The following is a 20,736-nucleotide window of genomic DNA, read 5'->3' on the forward strand; positions in this document are numbered from 1 at the left end:
AAATTTGTTTTTTAAATAAATAATATATTCACATGGTTCCAAAACCAAAGGCATTGAAAAAATATTCATTTACAAATGTATGTTCTGGTTCACTTTGACCCCCAATAGAGTAATTTTATTTACCACTTTTGTGTTTCCTTTCACTGTTTCTAAGTGCAAACACAAGCAATTGCAAATATGTGTCCTTATTCCTCTCTCTTTTAGGCAAAGGTTAGCATACAGTATCTCTTGTTCTGTGCCTTACTGTTATTCACTTAAAATATGGCCTGGAGATCTTTTCAGGACTTAATATATCCTGGAGATCTCATAGAAATCATCCCCATTTGTTTACTATAGCTGCGTACTGCTCCTGATATGTATGTGATAGGTTTTTTTTAGTCAATTCCCTATTGTATCAGTCAGAATAATGTTTGACCAAAACATCTGGGCACCCTGTGGCTCTGTCAAGTTGACACACAAAATTAACCAGTACATCTATTAATGGGCACGTGGGTGGTTTCCAATTTTTTGCTGTTACAAATAATACTGCAATGAATAACCTTGTATCTGTCTCATTTTATAAGTGTGCAGGTGTTCCTATCTGTAGGATAAATTCCTAGAAGTGGAATTACTAGGTCAAAGCAGGTAACTTTGATAGGGATTGCCGTATTGTCATCCACAAGGTTTATCCTCATTCGCAACTTCACCAGCATATGTAAGCGACTGTTTCCCTACAGCCCTTCAACAATTACATTATCAAACACTGGGAATTTTTTGCCCATTTGAAATGGTATCATCATGTAGCTTTCATCTGAATGGCTCTTTATACAAGTGAGGTTGCACATCTTTTTGTATGTTTAAAGAACCATTTGTATTTCTTTCTTTGTGAATTTTTTTGTTCACCTCCTTTGTTCAATTTCTACTGGGCTGTTGGACTTTTCTCAATTTCTAAGACTCATTAAACATTAAAGGGCTTGGCCCTTTGTGATTTAGGTCGCAAACATTTTCTTAGTTTGTCATTTGTATTTGTGCTTCTGTTGCTTTTTTTTTTTTATCAATTTCTATTAACCTTTTCTGGTTTCTGGATTTTGAACCATGATTAGAAAGGCATTTGAGGGGTACTTTAGATGGGGTGCTCAGGGCCAATAGGAACACCCCAACCCCTTGTTTGTGTTTTGGAGAGACATTTGTGGAAGAGATGTGAACTACTTGAGGCAGTACCTGTGGGAAACCAGAATGTATGCAGTTGAACCCAAATGAAAAAGGAAACTAAAAACAGATTTTGACCCAATGTAAACATTGTAAGTGAGGGGGAAAAAAATCAGAGAATCACACATAATGAAAGTTATTAGATTGATTCTCTGGAGAAATATGATCTCTGGCGGGAAAGTTATGATTTATCATAATTCCTCCTCCTGAACAACGAATGCATATGTTTGATATGTTTTGATAGATACAACTTGACTAATTTAAAATTGATTTAGAAAACTTGCTGTTTCATCTTCATAAATTGAAAAGCAGGTTTGCTTATACTGGTAGCCTTTTATGGTACTTGAATAGTGGTCTGACTACTTTCAGGAATGAATAATGGATTAAAAGTACACTTTGCAGCTTACATTAGTTACTTTTGTAATGCAAAATAGAAGCATGATAATGTACTATTCAGCATGCTTTAATGTGATTTATACATACACTACACAGCATAAGTAATTCATTATGCCCTTCACAGTGCATTTCCTGGGTATAGAAGCTCATGTTTACCACTATTTCATCTCATAATCAGACTGTCTAATGGAGAGTCTGGGACCATGAGTAAGGATTCTGCACTCCACTTGCCCCCTGACTCATTCAATGACCTTAGGCAATACTCTACTGGGTCTGGGTTTGGGTGCTTGTTAAAATGAGTGGATAACACCTTATGGATCCAGCTCAAAGAAGGGACTGTGGACTAATTACTTTAGGACTGCAAACAGCTTTGAAGCCTGGAATTAAACAGGCTTACAGTATAATTATTATTATTCTGGGAATTATCCTACTTTGGAAATAACACTCTTCAGCGGTCATGTAATAAGGCAACAGTTCATGTCTGTGCATTTAGGAAGAAATCCTCTACTGCTTCATTAATAGCACCTTATCACATACTGTTCTTTTTATTTGCAAACTGTGGGTTTAGTGAATAGCATAGGTGATGGCCCTTCAAATTAGCTGCCTTTAAAGGTAATTGCATTCTATTTTTAGAATGCAATTCTAAAATCAGATTTGATTAAAGCTTGTGAGTTGGAAGTAGGGGAGCAGTTTGAAGAAGTAGACCTGCCCCTAACATTTGTGGAGTTTGGGGCGAGTACAAATGGAGGCCCATATACCATACATTTAAATATTTAAATGGTATAGCTCAAGCTTACAGATTGTTACATAAAATATGTCCTATTCTCTTACCTTCACAAATATATCTTTATAATGACCTGGAAGGCCAGGTTTGAATTTTACATGTTTCTGAAGGACGTCCCAGAAAACTTATAAATTACATTTCTCTTTTTTCCCCTCATTGCCTGGTATCAGTATGATGATGACCAGTAACAGTCTCCAGACCAGAATTTGAACACACACATCTTGGAGGTATGTTTCAAACTCTGTACCTTTTTATGATATGCAAATCATGTTTCCTTTTTGATAATGCTGGTGACTGTCTCTATGAAAATGGGAATCCATTAGAATAACTGAAACCTCTAAAACAGTGAGATCTTTGCTTGTGATAAATACTTTGACACAATTTGATTTCATTGACAATCTAGATTATGACCTAATCTATTTAAATTCAACTGGAAACATAATTTTCACATCAAACTTCCATTGTAAATTGTAGGATGAATAAAATATGCAGGTCTTGTGCACAAACTTTTTTTTTTTTTTGCCTGACACATAACCATTATTTTAGATTCAAAGGAATCTTATTGGTCAAATAGATCTAATAATGGGGATGATGTAGCAGATAAATCTATATCCTTAGAGAATGCACCTTAAGCAGTTTCACTTTATAGCTGATATTTTTATTTTTGCTTGGGTACACAATTCTTGTTTGTCAAGACTCCACTTTCTTTGTTAAAATGTAAAATGCATATTGGGCAAATGCTCCAGGGCAATTTGCATAAAAAGTGATGACAAAGAGCAATTAGTACTTCATTATTATGCAGTGAAATGCTACTTTGCTCAAAAGTGACTGTAGTTTCTCCCCTCAACCCCTTATAAATCTGGTACAGCATTGTTCTAAATATAGTACTTAAGAAATCTCTATTTGTAAGTCAGCATCTTTGACTTTCCACTAGAAATCCAGCCGGGGTTGGGGCGGGGGAGGGGCGGATGCAAGCACTAAATAAAGTTATTACCCCAGATCCTTATAATGACAAACAAGCACCAGAATTCTGTTAGATAAGACAAGTCAGACGATTTTAATGTCTCACCAAATTAGATCCGTATCTTATTTTCCCCTTGGGATCAACTTTCAAAGCAGACTCAGATCATACACNNNCCTCCCGCCCCGCCCCCCAACACACATACTGTCTCGCACACACGCAGAAACACGGTCATGCCACACACAGCTACACTGCAGAGAACAAACAGTCCCAAGGTATGTCTAGTTAGGAAGGCTTGATTTTTGAGTACAGATTTCATTACCATGCAATTCCTTTAGGGCACAAAAGAATTGCATCAAAGAAGCAGTGTGGGGAGGCAGACATTGTATACATTCGCCCATCACCTGTGTTACCAGGCAATGCCTGTCTGATTTGCCAGGAAATGCTCATTTTTTTTTTTTTGTTTTTTGTTTCTCTTGTTAAGCCAACGTATTACCTAAAAATCCGCGAGCCAAAATGTGCCAGCACTTGTGTGTGTGGGATAACCAAGTAATTGGATACTGGAGGATGAGACGGAAACATGGGAAACTACCAGAGCTTTGGAAAATGAGGCTGGAGATGGACATGGATTCCAGTATTTTTCTTTGGAAGTTCCAAAGCAGGCTTGGGGGAGCAGGGAGAGGAAAAGGTGGAGGTGGGAGCTTGGTGAACACTGCCTTATTTTTGATTCTCCTCCTGCCTGACCCTCTGTGGGCCAGACCAGATGAATGCAAACCCTACACTCACATCCTGTCTGACATGACTCTAAAATAGCCGACCTAACCCACTTGGCTTGCATCCTAAGGGGTCTCTCAATCCTAAGAGCCTGGGAGGTGGGGTTCATGGGATTGCATCATCTGCTATCTAGACTAAGGGGCTCAGGGCTGTGTGGCGTGTCTCCAAGAAAGAAGTGGTGGGGGTACACCCCAAGGCACATTGCTTTATAAGTACCTGGTGCAGCTGAATGGCCTTTACCCAACCCAGATTTTATTTATTTTCTCCTTCATTCCTGTTCTCAGGCCACCAGTGAAAAGATTATAAGGTCACATACCTCATACCATTTCAGGAATGCATTGTCTAACCTGGAGGTAATGTCTGATCGTTTCAATACACCACCACAGATTTATTATTCATGTAATATTCTATTAATTTTTAATGCATCCAGGTTCCTACTTATTTAACATATAATGCAAATGGCCAGATGTCTTCATAAAGCTATGAAAAGTGGCTCTGAAGTACCCTTCCATAACATCCCAATCTATTAACCAGTGGATGAGACAGTACTGCCCTTAACCGTGGGTGGGACTCCTGTCTTGGGTTCCCACACCTCAGAGGTCCCCACAATTTGGATGGTATTCCTTGAAGGAAGTCTCCAGCCTGCAGTGCTATTTGGGTGGGGTGTCCAAGCCAGATCCCCTTTCTTCCCTTCAGGGCACTATCCCACTTGTACCCTGTATCCTGCCTGTAAGATACTAACCAGATACCCAGAGGAGCTCCAGCACTATGGGGTCACCCTAGAGCCAAGATCACCCTAAGGCCAAGAAGGAGGCAGCCTGGTCAGCACACATTCCCACTGACGCTGACCAGCAAGTTCTTTCTTTTATAAGATTGCATGTCATTGAACCTCTAAAATGGTGCTGACATGCTGATTCAAGGCAACTCTCATTTATGAGGGATGAAGAAGACAATTTTCACATTGGGCAATAAATAAATACCCATTCTTCTAAACCTGCATCAGTAAATCACTATATATTACATGGGCCCATTTTCTAATAAAATCGTCTGTATAGACATGGCCCCTCAAAATACATTTGCCTACGACTTGCACTCCCCAGGGTACCCTGCCCTGGGGAACCACTGTAGGACTTGAATAGACGCTGCCTGAGACCAAGTAGTTAGCGGAGAGGCCAAGGAGAAGAGCAGGGAGAGAGTGATGGCATTCAGAGGCCAGAAGAAGCTAGTGCAGAGAAGTGGAAGTACTCTAGATTGAGGATAATGGGGCCTGAGTTCTGGTCCTGACTCTGCCACTTCTCAGCTCTGCGCCCTTGATCCAGCCTCCGACTCGCTCTCTGCCTCGGTTTCCTCATCTATGAAATGAGAGTGTTCAGTAGTATTGTCTTAGATGATTCCCAAATCTGACTTTGTATCAGAAGACACAGAGAAACTGCTAGGAAAGAAAATACTACTTCTAGACACACCACACACCTTCTCCAAATGCCCATATTCAGTTAAGTCTGCAAGTGGGATTTGAGATCTGTATTTTTGACAAGCTCCCAGGACATTCTGACATACAGCGAGGACTGGTCCTTATTTGTCTTAGAAGTTGGCTGTCTCTAAAGGTTTGAGACTTTAATGTAGGCCTCTCAGGTGATGAAGGTCTTGTTGTGATTCTGGTGGAGTCTATGGAGGAAAGAAATGTAAAACTATTTTAATATAATGCCGGTGCGGGTGACAATGGCTCATGCATGTCACTATGTGCTAGGTATCATTCGGAGCATTTTACACACATGGCCTTGTTCAGTACTCATATCAGCCCTTTCTCATTTGCATGCTCCAGAAGAGAAAATGGAATGAGAGAAAGATGGAATGACTGGCCAAGGTTAAATGCTAATATTATTGGCAAGTTGGGTAGAGGAACTGGAGAAGTGAGAACTGCAGGTATCTCCATGTTTTTAAGGCTAGAGGACAGGGCACACAGTTGGGGTGGTTCTGTGATTTGTATTCTTGCTTTATTTTATTTTCTCACTGGTTATGGTGGTGAGGGCTTTGGGGATAATGAGTGTCCAATTAGCTGTGAGAGTGAGTGGCCCAAGTAGGCATTACCTGGAGAGACTTGGCAATACGTTCCCTGGAGCTCAGACGAGAGGTTGGGCCGCAGGTTATGGATTTGGGAGTCATCGCAGAGATGAGAGATGCAGTTATATGAGTGGGAGAGCCTACTAACCTCCAGGAGAGAGTGGGCAGAATTTCTTTAGAGAACCAGCTTGGGAGGGAGGGCTTGGTGGGCAAGACTCCAGCATCAACTCAGCAACTAAAATCTGCAGCCGCTTTTGAAGAGCTGTTCTGTTATATGGTTTGGTCAGCAGCTCAGCTCCATATTTTCATCCACCAGAATGTTCAGATCAATACCCCCTGTTCTCATGATTTACGGAACCTGAATTTCTCTAACTGCTCCATTAACTCTTTGGAAAGGTTTCTCCCTCTGTTAGCACTGGATCATGATTTTCCATAAAATTTGCCCTTGAGCAAGCAATTCTCTCATCATTCTCACCAGGGAAATTGTCTCACTTCCCCCCCCCCCTTACCCTCTCCATCCTTCCGCACTTTCTGAAGAGCTCTGTTTCATGAACCTACATTTTGCCTGCTAATTAGTGTTTTTGAATAAACACTTGCATTGAGCTAGGAATCTATGGGGGTTTTGCTGGGGCCAGTTTGTGAGTTCCTAATCCTTTATGTCAGTTACTAGTTTCCCAACTTTGTTATTAACTGTAGTGTGTTAAGGTCCTTCTGTTTGTGCAGCCCTGAAGGGCTTGGTGCCCTGACCCCGGTCTCCGCGAGCCCAGCCCCGTGTTCACCTTCGTGGTGCTGTTTTCCCTCATGCTGGGCACAGAGGGTTCTGGTGGCCAGAAGCCCATTTTGAAAGATGAATTCACTCACAATGTGCCCCTTTGTTCCAAGGAAGATTTTGTTTCTCTGATCCTCAGCTTCAGCATCATGAAAAAGCATTTGTCAAGCCCCTAATTGCCACAGTGCTGCACTAAGCACTCTGTAAAAAGAGTTTCACGGCCACAGTAGGGCCAAGTGTGAAAGAGCCAGGCCTGAGTGCAGGAGGAAATTGCTACGGCCCTAGCCTTTGTCCACAGAGTCCAGCAAATTGACCAATAAAAGGATGTGTTTCCAAGTACCCCAGTGACACTGAGACCCCTGGGGCGGGCGGGGGAAGTGGGACGGGAACATGGGGGAAGTGGGACGGGAACATGGAGCAGCAGGACATGCGGCAGTGGTGATGGTGTAGGCAGGCACCCCCAGAAGAGAGGCAGGAGAAGTGAGCTGTTTTATTCTCAGGGAGCCTGAAAGATGTGCTCCCGAGACGAACCAACAGCAAGTGGCACCCTCTTCAGCAGTTTGCCAGGGAGAGAATGAGTCAAAGTCCCTGGAAGTCATAGCAGTTAATTAAGTAAGTGTCAGAATAGAGTTCTTGCCTGTTAGGAGCCCATAATACAGCTTAGAATGGCCCAAACACATAAATAAGGTGTAATACATGATCACAGAAAAGGCATAGACAAAGTAGACACACATGTGGGGCAAGGTCCTGTGTGTGTGTGTGTGTGTGTGTGTGTGTGTGTGTGTGTAAGTGTAAGAAGCCACACAATTCATAGGGTATTGTGGGATTAAATGTGTTCATCCATAAAGTGCTTAGAGTAGTGCCTGGCCCATAGTGAGCCCTATATATGAGCCTGTGAAATAAATGAATTGAATGAATAAATACAGAATCAAGTGCAAGGTAGGAAAACTAGGGAAATACTTAGGGGAGTGGATTTCTCTTTCTTTCCATACAAGATTGATTGGGGCAGCCCCGTTGTTACAGTTCCATATTAGAGAAGGTTCTGGGGCTCAGAATGTTCCTGAAACGCTGGCCCAGCTCAGCCTGATGTAGGGACATGATTCATCTCCAGAATACATGCCCCTGTGTGGTGTGACACACAGAAACATGGATCGTTCTCTCAGAACAATTCCTTAAGGGTGGAGTGTGTAAGGAAATGCTCATTTTGTTCGCTTTGCTCCAGGCCCTGGAAACTTCACTCTAAAGGTAGTGACCACTGGGTTCAATCAAGTATATGTGGATAGCAATACCTTAAAAGGACTCTTTAAAATAGAAATTTTATGAAAACCAAAGTATTTGTTGAGAAAGCTTGAACTTGCTCTCTAGCAGAAGGTGTGGATTTTAAGGTCAGGCCATAGTGTCTCCTCGTGCAGGAATTGCTGGACACCTTGCTGGTCCTGTCAGATACTCAGTTCGTGTCCCGGGCTTGTCCACCTGTTTATGTGGACATTTGCTTCTTGGCACATACCCCTGCCAGCCACATATCTGCCAAAGAGTTCTTGGATCTTGCTTACTAATGGTGAGCCCTGGAGCAGGGTGCTTTCTGGCTCTCTGGATTCCTAACTGAGCCCTCTTAGTGTGTGGCTGCTTGGGCATCTGTATTCCTTCCCATATCATGGCCATAGGAGGGCATTTTAAAGCAAGCCCCTTAGGGGCTACTTGGAGTCAGGTTTCTGGATGAGGCAGCCCTGAAATACTTTCTGTATTGTGTTAGGAAACATTCCCCAGGCAACAGATATTCAGGGAATTACGATCAGTACTCAGTGGCTAGTGACCGATGACCTCTAGCACCTGAAACTCTCCTCTGATGGGTGAGAGCTCCACTGGGTTCACAGGGATCCCTAATGTCCAACTCCAGGCGTCTAGTGAAACTTGAAAATTCATGCCTCATCCGGGGACAACAGAGTCAGTGGTTCCTGTTCAGCCATGTGGCAGACACACCGCAAACATCGACCAAGTTCATTGACTGGTTTGCCTTTGCCTTCCTACAAACATGAGTTTTGGAAGGGCAGGGGGTTGGGGGCAGCGGGGTATGTGGAGGGGTGGTTGTTACCACAGGAAGATCCACTGTACAGGTTTCTAATTCCTTCCTCTGTGTCTTGTTGGAACCCTGAACCCTCTTCTCTGCTATCACAAACCTGTGCATGTAACTTTTCTGGCTTAAAATTCACCTCTCTAAAGCTTTCCCTGAATAATTCCAACAAGACAACTTTTCTTTTTTGATTTAAAAAATTTGGTTAATACATTTTTTGGTATTTTTTATTTCCTATGTGTTAAATAATATGATGTTTATCACACAATAAATATGTTAGTGCATGTGACTTAGTGATATACTCAGTAAACACTATTGATGACACTAGTGAGCCTTCAAGCTAAACAAATAATTTTGTGAAGCAAACCATGTAAACCAAGGAATGACAGGGAAAGGAAAAGACTAGCTCTGTTAGTTTTCTTTTGTTGTAGATGTGTAGAAGGTGGTATATTAATATAGCATTTGCTTAGAGATTGATATTTGTAGAAATATCACAATGATTTTGTAGAAAAATTACAACCACATCTGCTAAACCCTGTCTTTGGAATCTCCTCTTGCTCTCTAATATGCAGTATGAGAATGTATCTCTTTTAAACTTTCGACTACCTGAAAGGAAGCTTCATGCCCAGGATATGAAAGCATTTGCTAACAATGATTCTTTGAGAATAAAGATGAGGTGAGAAAATGTACTGGAAAGTCCACTATTCGCTTCCATGGAAGGCTAGTTTGCATGGACCTTCATGAGGAATGGTGCTCTAAGGGTAGGACCCGTGTCTTAGTCATACCTGGAGCCCAGCCCGAGGCCTGGCTCAGAGAAGGCTCTCAGATGTTTACGGAGTAATGAATGGATATTTTAATTGGCTTGGGTGTCGTCTTTTTGGTGCCTATAGTGTCATATAGACACACTCTTATCACACTCATGGTTTCATTTTATAACAGAAGAGAATGATTAAGCCACAACGAATTTTGTGCTGTTATTTTTTAAATGCCCAAATTTAGCTGTATAAGTAGTAACGATTTTAAATATTTGTGTTGCTGGATTTTTTTGTAAAAATAGTTTAGCAATAATAGTACTAGCATATATAATATATATATATAATATATGCTATGTATATGTATATATGTAATATTTATATATAACATAATATAACATGTATATATATGTGTATATATATATATATATCACTTATGTGTTAGGCACTGATTTTAACTGAATTCATTCTAAAAGTAATTCTATGAGTAGGTATTCTCATTTTATAAATGGGGAAGCCGAGGCACAGAGAAGTTGTGATTTTTCCAGAGCTAAGTGACAGAGGTGGAGTAGAAGCCAGACAATGTAGCTCAAGCACACATGCTACTAGTCAGTAACTTATACAGCCTCACATGTTGGTGAAACTTTATCCGTACCGAGTACGGCTAGGGACTGGATTCATACTCAGGCATAAAATGAATGCTTATTCATCTATCAATTAGGAACATCGCAATATGACAGTGATAAGTTGAAAAGGACCAGGGACACCCAAAGTACTTGTTAAAGTCATTTTTAAAAACATGAAGAACATCAAAAAGAGAAAGGAACAATGGTTGTTTATAATCTGCCAAACCATTAATGTAGAGCAATGTACATTTTTTTCTTGGTTAAAGATAAAAATCCTAGCAAATGGACAAAGAAGAACGGAGCGTCCAGGAAAAGCTTAAATGGTGATCCTTTTAGGCGATAATATCCTGGACACTTTATAGGGGAGCTGAAATCACAGAATATGATCTTTGAATTAACTAGGAAGTTAATACATCTTCTTGAACTGATAAATTTCTGAGCTAAGGTAATCAGCAAGACAGGACAAAGAGACCATTATAACTGTCACTTTAGAATTTTATTAGGTGAGAGAGAGTGCCTTTCCTTAGAATTTACAAGAAAAATATAGTTTCGATAAAAATCAAGGGGTTTTATTTGCATTGTGTTTCAGTAAGTTTTATAAAAATGTTACAAGGAATGAATATTTGTAACAGTTGAAAGAAAACCTGAAGGAGTCGGTCCTGCAAAAGTGTGTGTAGATAAGTTTTAGCACGCCCTATCATTTAAAGGAGGAATTGCAAGTGTTCGAGATGTTCTTTTTGATCTTTTAATTCTCAAAGTTGTTTCTGAGAATACCTTTTAATTTCATTTTAATAGTCATAAGCTTTTTTTGAAATAGTAATACTGTAAACTCTTAGGTGTTTGTGCTAAAGGAAATGGCAAGCTTGAGAAACAAAAATAATTCTTTCAGCTGGGTTAAGGCTAAGACCTGACTCTTGGAATTAAATAACTGTGACAAAGGAGGCAAGTCCATGGCTTAAAGAGCCAATAGTGTAGGCTTGTTGGCCTTGGGGTGGTGGTGCAGGGTAGTGTCCGGAGCTTTCCTGCATTTGGCCACACGTTCTTCTGTTTGCCCTGTTACTCAGATACTGGTTAGTTTGGGGAATGGTCCTTCCTTTACAATGTGCCATTGTAATACTGTTGTGAAGAGCACCTTCTCTTCATGGAGCCCCTTGTTAATCACTTCTTTTATTGAAACATGAAAAAAACCACAATGGCAGCCCCCAGCCATTGTGCCCAGATCCTTGCAGGCCCTGTTTCAGGGCTGAGGTGCTCATTACCCCAGCTGCTGGGAGTGATTGTTGACAGTTTGTGGCTTACTAACCCCTCCCAGTAACCCTTTCCTGGGGTCATCCTGCACCTGATGACTGACAGGTGGACATACAAAGGCTCCGCCTCTTGGCTTCGCTTGGGACGACTCTGCAGGTTCAACCCAGCTTAAGGATGTCCTGTGGGATCAGCTGAGGCTTTTGTCGTGACCGAATGCAGCCCAACTTCTCCTCCTGCCCAGTCTGGCTTCCTTCACTCTCCCATAGGTGTGGTTCCCAAAAGTACTTCCCAGTACTCTTCCTGTGCCCCAGTCTGTTTCTGGGGATCTGATCTGTAACACCTGGCAATATATTCTGGATGCTGAAGGATGGAAATCCCCTTTGGAGCAAGAGTCATATGAACTTTTATAAATGCTTTGGATAAGCTGACGTTTTTCTTATGTGTTTAAACTCGTTTCCTAATCTCTTCGCGCCCCAATTTTCACAGTTTTTTTTTCTTCCACATAATGTTTTCTGATGGGAGATATAATTTGTGTTTAATGCAAAAAATTCAAATACTAGGGAAATATGTATACATGTGAGTTGTCACTAGAGCATGCTCACCATGTAGTTAGCCGTTGTTTAGTAGAAGACCCAAAAAAGCCCCCTGTATCCCTACACAGCTCTGAGTGTTGGATAGTTCGTTTTCGTACATGACATTTACACCTTGAGTAATAATATTGGAAGATAAATGGGCATTGACAATTAGGATAATAATGCTTTTGGAATTTATTTACAAAGCATTTTCCATCCATTATATTGATAGATTTGCCAGCATCCTTGAGAAAACTTGTCCATGTTAGTCCCTTTTTATAGATGGAGAGTAACCTGCTGAAGACACTGGGGTTTGGGGCAGTTTCTTTCTGATGAGCTCCAATTTTTTATGATCAATCACTGGGCTGAAGCCCATCATTCAAAGAAAATACCAGAAGGGACTTGATGGCTTGTGAAATGGCACATTCTGAAGTCTGTCACTGAGAGAAGGATGTAAGCTCAGAATCAAAGCATCTTCTTCAAAGAAGGGTGAGGTACTTGTTAAATAACTCCTGGCAACTGCTTAAGCACTAAGTATTGTAATTGCAGAGAGCAGGAGCAGAGCTAAAAATAGAAAAGTGGATAGGGACAGGACCAAAGACATCATTGTCACTCAAACTTGAATGTCACTTTTTGACAGCATTTGAGCAATTGATTCTTGGTTTTCCATGCTAGGAATTCAGTAGTCACGCTTTGCTGTGACAGCCCTAGGAGAAGCGAAGGGGCAGGACCCTGTAGGAGCCCTGCCTGGGAGTGGTATAAAGAATGGAGGGTGAGAATTATTATCAGCCTGTGCTACCTTTTTTCTAGTCAAAGTTACTTTGAAGACAAAAAATAAAAAGCTACTCAAGCTAGCTCTGGTTTAGTGAAATGTTAAAGAGAAATCTCATGCACAGAAAGTACAACCAGACCCCACTTAGTGACAGACTGGGTCTGAGAAGCCCAAGGCCACCAGAAGCTAAGCCTCTTTCTCCATTCCATGGAGCTGCATGACCTCTGTCTCTGAAAACCTTCCCTATTGACCTCTTAACTAAGCCAGCTTCATACGCATGCTCATCTTGCTTACTTTATCCAACACAGCTGCCAGTCCAACTCTACATCATAATCTCCAAGCTCCAGTAACCAGCACCAACTGACAACAGTCTCTGTGCCTCTTCAGGCAAATTCTCATATGGAAGACTTATCAGGCCATATCATGCTATTTTCAAAATGGAGCAGCTGCTTTGGGTCAGGGGAGGGTTATGGGGGATAGAGGGATGCAGAATAGATTCTCTAGAAGGTGCCATGGATGGGACAGACAATGAGACCTGTTAGTTTTATCCTCGCTTCTGTATGTTTCCATCATGTTCTGCATCATGCTGCACGATCTTGTCTAGGATACACAAGAGGTCGGGTAACCATAGCAGTGAATCACTGTGTAGAGTGTGATGTCTGCTCTAAATGGGTTTCTCATCTGCTTTGAGGCAATAAAGCCTAAGCCCAGGAATAGGAAGTGAGTCGTACCACACAGTGCCTGATGAGCATCAGGTGACAGGCACAGACATTCAGAATTTTAAAGATTTAGAGAAGGGAGAGATGATTGTGGAAGTTCAAGAAAGATTTTCTAAGAAAGGAACAGAAGTGGGTTCTGAGGGATGGGAAGGATTTGGAGAGAAAAGGGGGAGGAATGGCATTCCAGATTGGGGTGAAGGAGGGGAAAGTGGGAATGCACAATGCAAGTCCAGGGCACAGTGATAGGCCAAACTATTGTGAGCATAAGGTGTGTGTTGAAAAGTCCTAGACGGTAAGCTAAGAAAAATAGGGAGAAAGAAAATTATGTAGGACCTTGACTACCCAACTAAACAGTTGGTATTTTACTCTGACTATTTTATCCGTGATGGTTGAGCAGGGCATAGCATGGTCAGGGCAGTGTTCTAGGGTGACCCGCAGTGGAAGAAGTGACTCTGGAGGAGGCCAGAAGCCAGAGATGATCGAGAGGCCCTTATAATGTCACCAGTAAGACAGGACAGTAGGCTTGGGGATGAGGAGATGGGATTAGAGATATTTGAAAGAAAGTGGAAGCTCTATTATTTAACGTCTCAGTTGCCTATTGATTATGCAGTTATATGAAGAGACACAAGTTTAGGGAAGCAACTGACTGAAGCTGTTGCCTTTAGCTGCCTGCAACACAGGTGTCTCTGGCTGCAGCCTGTGAATACAAATGCCACCACATTAAAATGAGTACCCAGATATTAAAGGCTCTGGACCCCCAGTGCACATAGGAAGTCTAGTCTTTGTAGTGTTCCTCTATTGACCAGTCAGGGATCTTGGCTGAAAACCCTATCTAACTTAGGCAGAAAATGAGTTTATTCAAAGCATATCTTATTTCTCTTAAATGGATGGGAAGGGTGGGAAAAGCAGCTGGAAATAATTTAGCCAAGGTCATATCACTGCCTGGGGCTGCCAGTGGATCCTTATGATCTTCTCCTTGACTCACTGCCACAGCCATGAATAAAGTCCTTCCAGAGGCAAGTCCCTGGGGAGCATCTGATTGTCTGAGCCTAGGTCATGTTTCCAAGCCCTGTATTACAAGGACTTAGAAGAGAGAAACCAGTTCTCCTTTACCTTCTGTAGAGGGACACGGGGGTATGTCTTTCACTAGGACCCTCGTACTAGGTGATATTTTGAATTAGGAAGGAGAGGGAGTCCGGATGCTGGGCTGCCAAATCATGCATCTCCCTCATATTTTGAAGCGTTCCAAGATGAGAGCGTACCCATTGTTACTCTGAGCTATCTTCTTCCTCTCAGAGCCGGTTAAGGAGTCCACAGACATGGCTTTTATAGTGACCCTTATGAGTGCAGCCTTTTTACATATTCAGTGCATTACCAAGTTCTGTCTTCAAAATTTATTCCCACTGCAGTTCACTCTTCCCTTCTATATTAGTTTTCTCTGGCTGCCATCACAAACTACCACAGACTGAGAGACTTAAACAACAGAAAGTTATTTTCTCACAATTCTAGAGGCTGAAAAGTTCAAGATCAAGATTTTGAGGCCTCTTCTGTGGCCTTGTAGGCAGCCGCCATCTCTCTCTGTGCTCACATGACCTCTTCTTTGTGTGTGCAGGGACCTGGGGAGAGAGAGAGAGAGAGAGGGAGAGAGGAAATCCTCTTTTTATAATGCCACTAATCCTATCATATCAATGCTCCACCCTTATAACCTTGCTTAACCTTAATTACTTCCTTAGAGGCCCCATCTCCAGATACAGTCACACTGGAGGTGAGGGCTTCCACATACAAATTTTGAAGAGGCACAATCGGTCCATAACACATTCTCTATGGCTTCTGACCATTCCAACATGGCTGACGACAAGGCCCTGCAACATCTAGCTTCTGCCAGTTGTGCAAATCTATCTCGCCCCTTAGCCACTCCAGCTCCTGTTCTCTGTCTTCAGCATACTCCCAGGCCTTGCACTTGGGTTCCTCTGGGGTGCTCCCCCCTGCCCGCCTCCCCAAAGGGAGACTTCCAGGCGCTTTCTCATCCTAGATGATTAAGCTCAGATGTTACCCCTTCTAAGGACATTTTAGAACTCTCTGTCTGATGTGGCCTCTTGCAGTTTCTATTTACTTTCTCACTCTTGTTCTTTCCCTTCATTGTAGTTATCACAATCCTTATGTATCTTGTTTATTTGTTGTTCTGTTTATTGTGGTCTCCTCCATTAAGGCTGTGAACTCCTGGAGGGCCGGGCTCTTGTCTTCACAGCTCTGTCCCCAGGGCTTTGCAGTGTCTGGCACAGTGAGAAGCACTCAATAAATATTTGTGTAATGAATAGATCTGTATTCCACATATATCTACCTGAAGTGGACACAGTTCAAGTGTTTTTTTCCTATATGGCCCCCCAAGTTCCACATAGATCAGTGGATGCAAATAGATGCTTTGGAGAGAAATATCACCCATCTCCAACTGTCAGGTTGATCTAATTTGATTCAGCCCAGCTAGGATTTCCATTATGTAGCACATGAGGTGATGAAGGCAAAGGTGATTTTTCGTAAGCCTCATTCCTCATATCAGCTCCCACCACCCTCATCCTCTCTTCTCGCTGTCTTTCTGCTTCTGCGAGCTGCTCAGAGCCTCTCACTGCAGCTCCCATTCAGACTGATCTCTTCAGCACTGACTGACCTTGTCCAGCATCAGACCTTTCTCCTTATTATCAAAAGTGCCTCCCTCTTTTCCTTGTCTCTGGAGACTCAGCTCTGCTACTATGTGACAACAGGTGAGTAAATGGGGCAAACAGGTTAACTGTTTTAGCTGCATTTGTGGTTAAGAGGTAGCAAGGCCCCTTTGATAATAAAGCACATCTAAGCTGTATCTAAGAGAGCAACAAGCCTATTGAACCCATAACCATGCAGGTTTTTACATAGTGTATACTTTGTTTTGGATTTTGTGTGAAGATTTAACATAGATTGAAATAAAAATATTATTGGAATAGCAGGGTTACAAAAACATAAAAAGTGAAAGTTAGGAGATCCTGAAAAACAGGTTGTAAAATAGCTTTTATATTGATCTGCGGAGCGTTTGACATTTGTCTCTTTGTCAAAACATATAGTTATGCAATAGGAAGCATTGCAGTATCAAAAAAGAAAGTTTGTTTACAGATCTCAGAGAGATTTGCATTCAATAACATTCTTGGTCAAAACATGGAATGTTTTTTCCATTCAGAAAAGCAGAATCACTTTGTCTGAGTCATGACTGCCCACTTTCTTCCATATGGTTGAGTGCTATTTATTGGCTGAGGCTGACAATTTTCTAAAGACTTTGTGGTTGATGAGCTCTATTTATGGCAGCGATTGAGAAAGGTAAAGTTAGGTAATATTAGGAAGGAAATACTTGGCTTGTTAAAAAAATAGAAAGCAACCACTGTAGCAAATATTTTGTAAGGAAAAAAACAAAGCTGAAATCATGAAAACTGCCTGGATTCCCCAATGCCTCTCTTCCCATCCAATAATCACAAATCTTCATGATTCTTCCTTTGTCTGGCTCTTAGAGTACCTCATCCTCACTGATTTGAAGTGAGGATGTGCTTGGCAAGTGCTTGGCACTGCTCCAAGCTTCTCTACCTCATGGCTACTGATCAGTCTTCTTAGAACATTTTGATAGCCCTCCCTTCTGATCAAGACTTGTGTCTGGAGATACTAGGCAAACCCTGCTTCCTTCTCCAGCATTAATAACCCTACATTACATGTGGCTTGTAAAAAATTCTGGTAAAACATACATAATGTAAAATTTACCATTTTAACAATTTTTAAGTGTACTATTCAGTGGTATTAAGTATATTCACAATATTATGCAACCATCACCATTATACATTTCCAGAATTTTTTCGTCATCCCAAATGGAAACTCTGTACCCATTAAACAATAACTCCTCATCTACCCCTCTTTGAGACCCTGGTAACCTCTATTCTACTTTCTGTGTCTATGAAGTTACCTATATTAGGTACTTCATATAACTGGAATCGTACAGCATTTGTCTTTTTTGCATTTGTGTTATTTCACTCAGCACAATGTTTTTAAGGTTCATCCATGTTGTAGCATGTATCAGAATTTTCTTCTTTGTTAAGGCTGAATAATATTCTGTTGCATGTATATACTACATTTTGTTTCTCTGTTCACTTATTGTTGGGCATTTGAGTTGTTCCCACCTTTTGCCTTTAATGAATAATGCTGCAGTGGACACTGGTGTGCAAGAAAGTGTTTGAGTCCCTGCTTTCAATTCTTTGGAGTCTATCCCTAGAAGTGGAATTGCTGGATCATATGGCAATTCTTTGTTTAACTTTTGGAGGAACCCATCACATGGTTTTCACATACCTGTACCTTTTGTTCTCACTTTTCTTTTTTGGCACATCTTCTCAAGGTAGGTTGGCTTCCAGCACATTCCCCTGGGCAGAACCACCCCATGTCTTCACTCAAGTTGAACACAAAATGCTTCTCCTCTGCCCCACCATCAGCCAGCCATGCCCTTTGATAAGTATCAAAATAAGCTCATTCTCCAGTGATAGAAAATACTAGCATCAATAATCTGAAAGTGAAAAAGTAGTTATAAGAATGTGCCTTGTCTTTGCTTTTTCTCTCAAGAAAGCACGCACCACCGCATTCTGAAATCCCTCTTTCCTTGTCACTCTTACTTTCCTTTACAAGGAAGGCAATGGCTCCATAAGAATTTCCTCCTCAAATTCCAAGTCCTCAAGCTCCAACACTCAGGATTGCTGCCTCTCTCCTTTGCCCATCATCTAAACCCTTGTTTCTATAGATCAACGTACCCCCTCAGGTTTTCAACGTTTTTGTTGTGTTTTCCCTACTACCTAGACTCTGCACAATTGAGAGCACCTGGCTGCTGACCCAAAAGGAAAAGTCACTCTCTATAAAAGTTAGGTAGGGTTGGGGGCAAACATTGTGAATACTTATACATTAATTATTTCATTCTCTTCTATACTCACTTTGGAAAAGATCTTCACTTTCCTGCATTATAAGAATATTTTAAAATCTAAACTATGTGAGACAAGATTTGGGGGTCTCTTCTTTGCTTAAAAAACCTCATTGTTAACAACACAGGTTTCTTACCTTGGAATTTTGAATTCCCAATGAGTTTATCTCAATTTGCTTCTCTGGTCATATTCCCCATTACTATTAATAGGCCCCAATTAATAGACAGCAACTATTTCCCAAACTGTTCCTGAATTTTCCTGTCTCCATTTGTCCCTTCTTCCACTTACCCTCTTTACCCTTCCTTCATACCTGTCCAATTTCTACTCATCTCTAAAGATCAAAATCAATACTGCTAGTTCCATAAAAATAGCTATTATGCAGATTAAATAAAACAATGTGTACAAAGAATTTGGCACAGTGTCTAGTATGTAGCAAGTCCTAGATAAATAGTATATAATAAATACTTTGCCCTGTATTATTATTATTTTTGTAAACATTTTATTTATCATTTATAAGCTTTTTGGTCTTGTTCATTTTTGTATGTCTTACATAGCCTGTGTCAGTTTGGGCGCATTTAGTAACATAAAACCCAACTCAACTGGCTTAATCAAAAAGTGGAATTTCCGAGGTCATATAACTGAAAAGCCCAGAGGTTATCTGGCTTCTCCCTGTTTCTAAACTCAACTTTGCTCTCTTCTGTGTAATTTATTTCTCAGGCTCTTGAGGAGGTTAGATGGCTGCACTAGCTCCAGCCTCCCAAGCTCTTGGGAAAAGAGAGGGCCTGCTCTCCAGCAAGCTCAAGCAAAACCCCTTGAGTTTCACTGGCTCTGACTGGGTCATGTTCCCATTTCTGAACCAATCACTCTTGACAAAGCACTCAGATGCTTTGATTGGCAACACCTGGGTCACGTGTCACCAACTAAACTCTAGAAAAACCACACCAACTGAGAGGGTGGTGGGTGGGGTGGACCCACCCACAAAAATTGGAGACATATCAAAAGTAGGATGAATGGATGCTAGGCGAAAAGAAACACCAAATGTCCATTCTAAGTGCCTTCCATAACAGAGGTGAATCTTTAGGGAATGGAATGGAATTAGTATTCTCTTTAGTGGTCAAAGAATGTGCAAGATTAAGTGCTCATCAAATGATAGTTGAAAGGGGAAAGGAAGCTAATATGTGTAGAGCACCTTCTTACACCAGGTAGTGAGCTAGGAGATTTACCGAGGTTGTCATTTTATTTAATCCAACAAAAACCTGTGATATAGTTCTCATTATGCTCATTTTACAGATGAGGAAACTAAGAGTAAAGAGGTTAAATATCATTCAGGGTTGTGCAGAGCTCGAACCTTAGCCCAGGTCTGCCTGACCCAGAGGCCGCTGCGCTTTTCCAGTAGCTCATGGCCCCTACATTCTGGACTGCTGCTGATCTCTCTTCAAAGATTCCTGGGGCTGGAAAGTCTATAATCTTTCCCTACAGACTGTTCCATATTTTATAAATCTGAGGATTAAGAAACTCCTTGGTTTTTCCATTATTTTAAATGGATTGCATTTTACCATTTCTGCCTTCTATAAAATGTGAGGAACCACTGGGTACTCTTTAAGAAAACCTTCATGTTATTGATTATATTCCCCATACTGTATTTCATATCCCCGTGATTCTATTATGACTACTAATTTGCAGTTTTTAATCTCTTCACCCCATCTCCACCCCTTCTCATCTAACAGCCATCAGTTTTTTCTCTGTATCTCTGAGTCTATTTCTGTTTAGTTTGCTAGTTTATTCTGTTCTTTAGATTCCACATATAAGTGAGATCATATGGCATTTGTCTTTCTCTGTCTGACATATTTCATATTAGCATAATATTCCCTAGGTCCATCCATGTTGTTGCAAATGGTATGATTTCATTCTTTTTCATGGCCAAGTAAAACTTCATGTGTAAATGTACCACAGTTTCTTTATCCAGTCGTCGTCTACCGATGGGCATTTTGGTTGTTTCCAAGTCTTGGCTATTGTGAATAGTGCTGCAATAAACTTAGGGGTACATATATTTTTTTGAATTAGTGTTTTGGA

The 20,736-nt window shown here is 41.2% G+C and overlaps 1 long non-coding RNA gene across 2 annotated transcripts in view; it reads left to right on the forward strand.

Annotated features, from left to right (window-relative positions):
* The window catches only part of LOC109389464 (uncharacterized), a 144,261-nt gene that overhangs the window by 25,470 nt on the left and 98,055 nt on the right, over window positions 1-20,736 (forward strand). Inside the window, exon 3 of one of the 2 annotated variants that reach the window (XR_002125398.1) lies at window positions 2,539-2,595. The exons of the other annotated variant lie outside the window; for it this stretch is intronic. This is a non-coding gene — a long non-coding RNA (uncharacterized LOC109389464). The remainder of the gene's footprint in view (window positions 1-2,538; window positions 2,596-20,736) is intronic. 2 annotated transcript variants of the gene reach the window in all.

Source organism: Hipposideros armiger, unplaced genomic scaffold (assembly GCF_001890085.2).
Source record: "Hipposideros armiger isolate ML-2016 unplaced genomic scaffold, ASM189008v1 scaffold_234, whole genome shotgun sequence".
Lineage (NCBI taxonomy): Eukaryota > Metazoa > Chordata > Mammalia > Chiroptera > Hipposideridae > Hipposideros > Hipposideros armiger.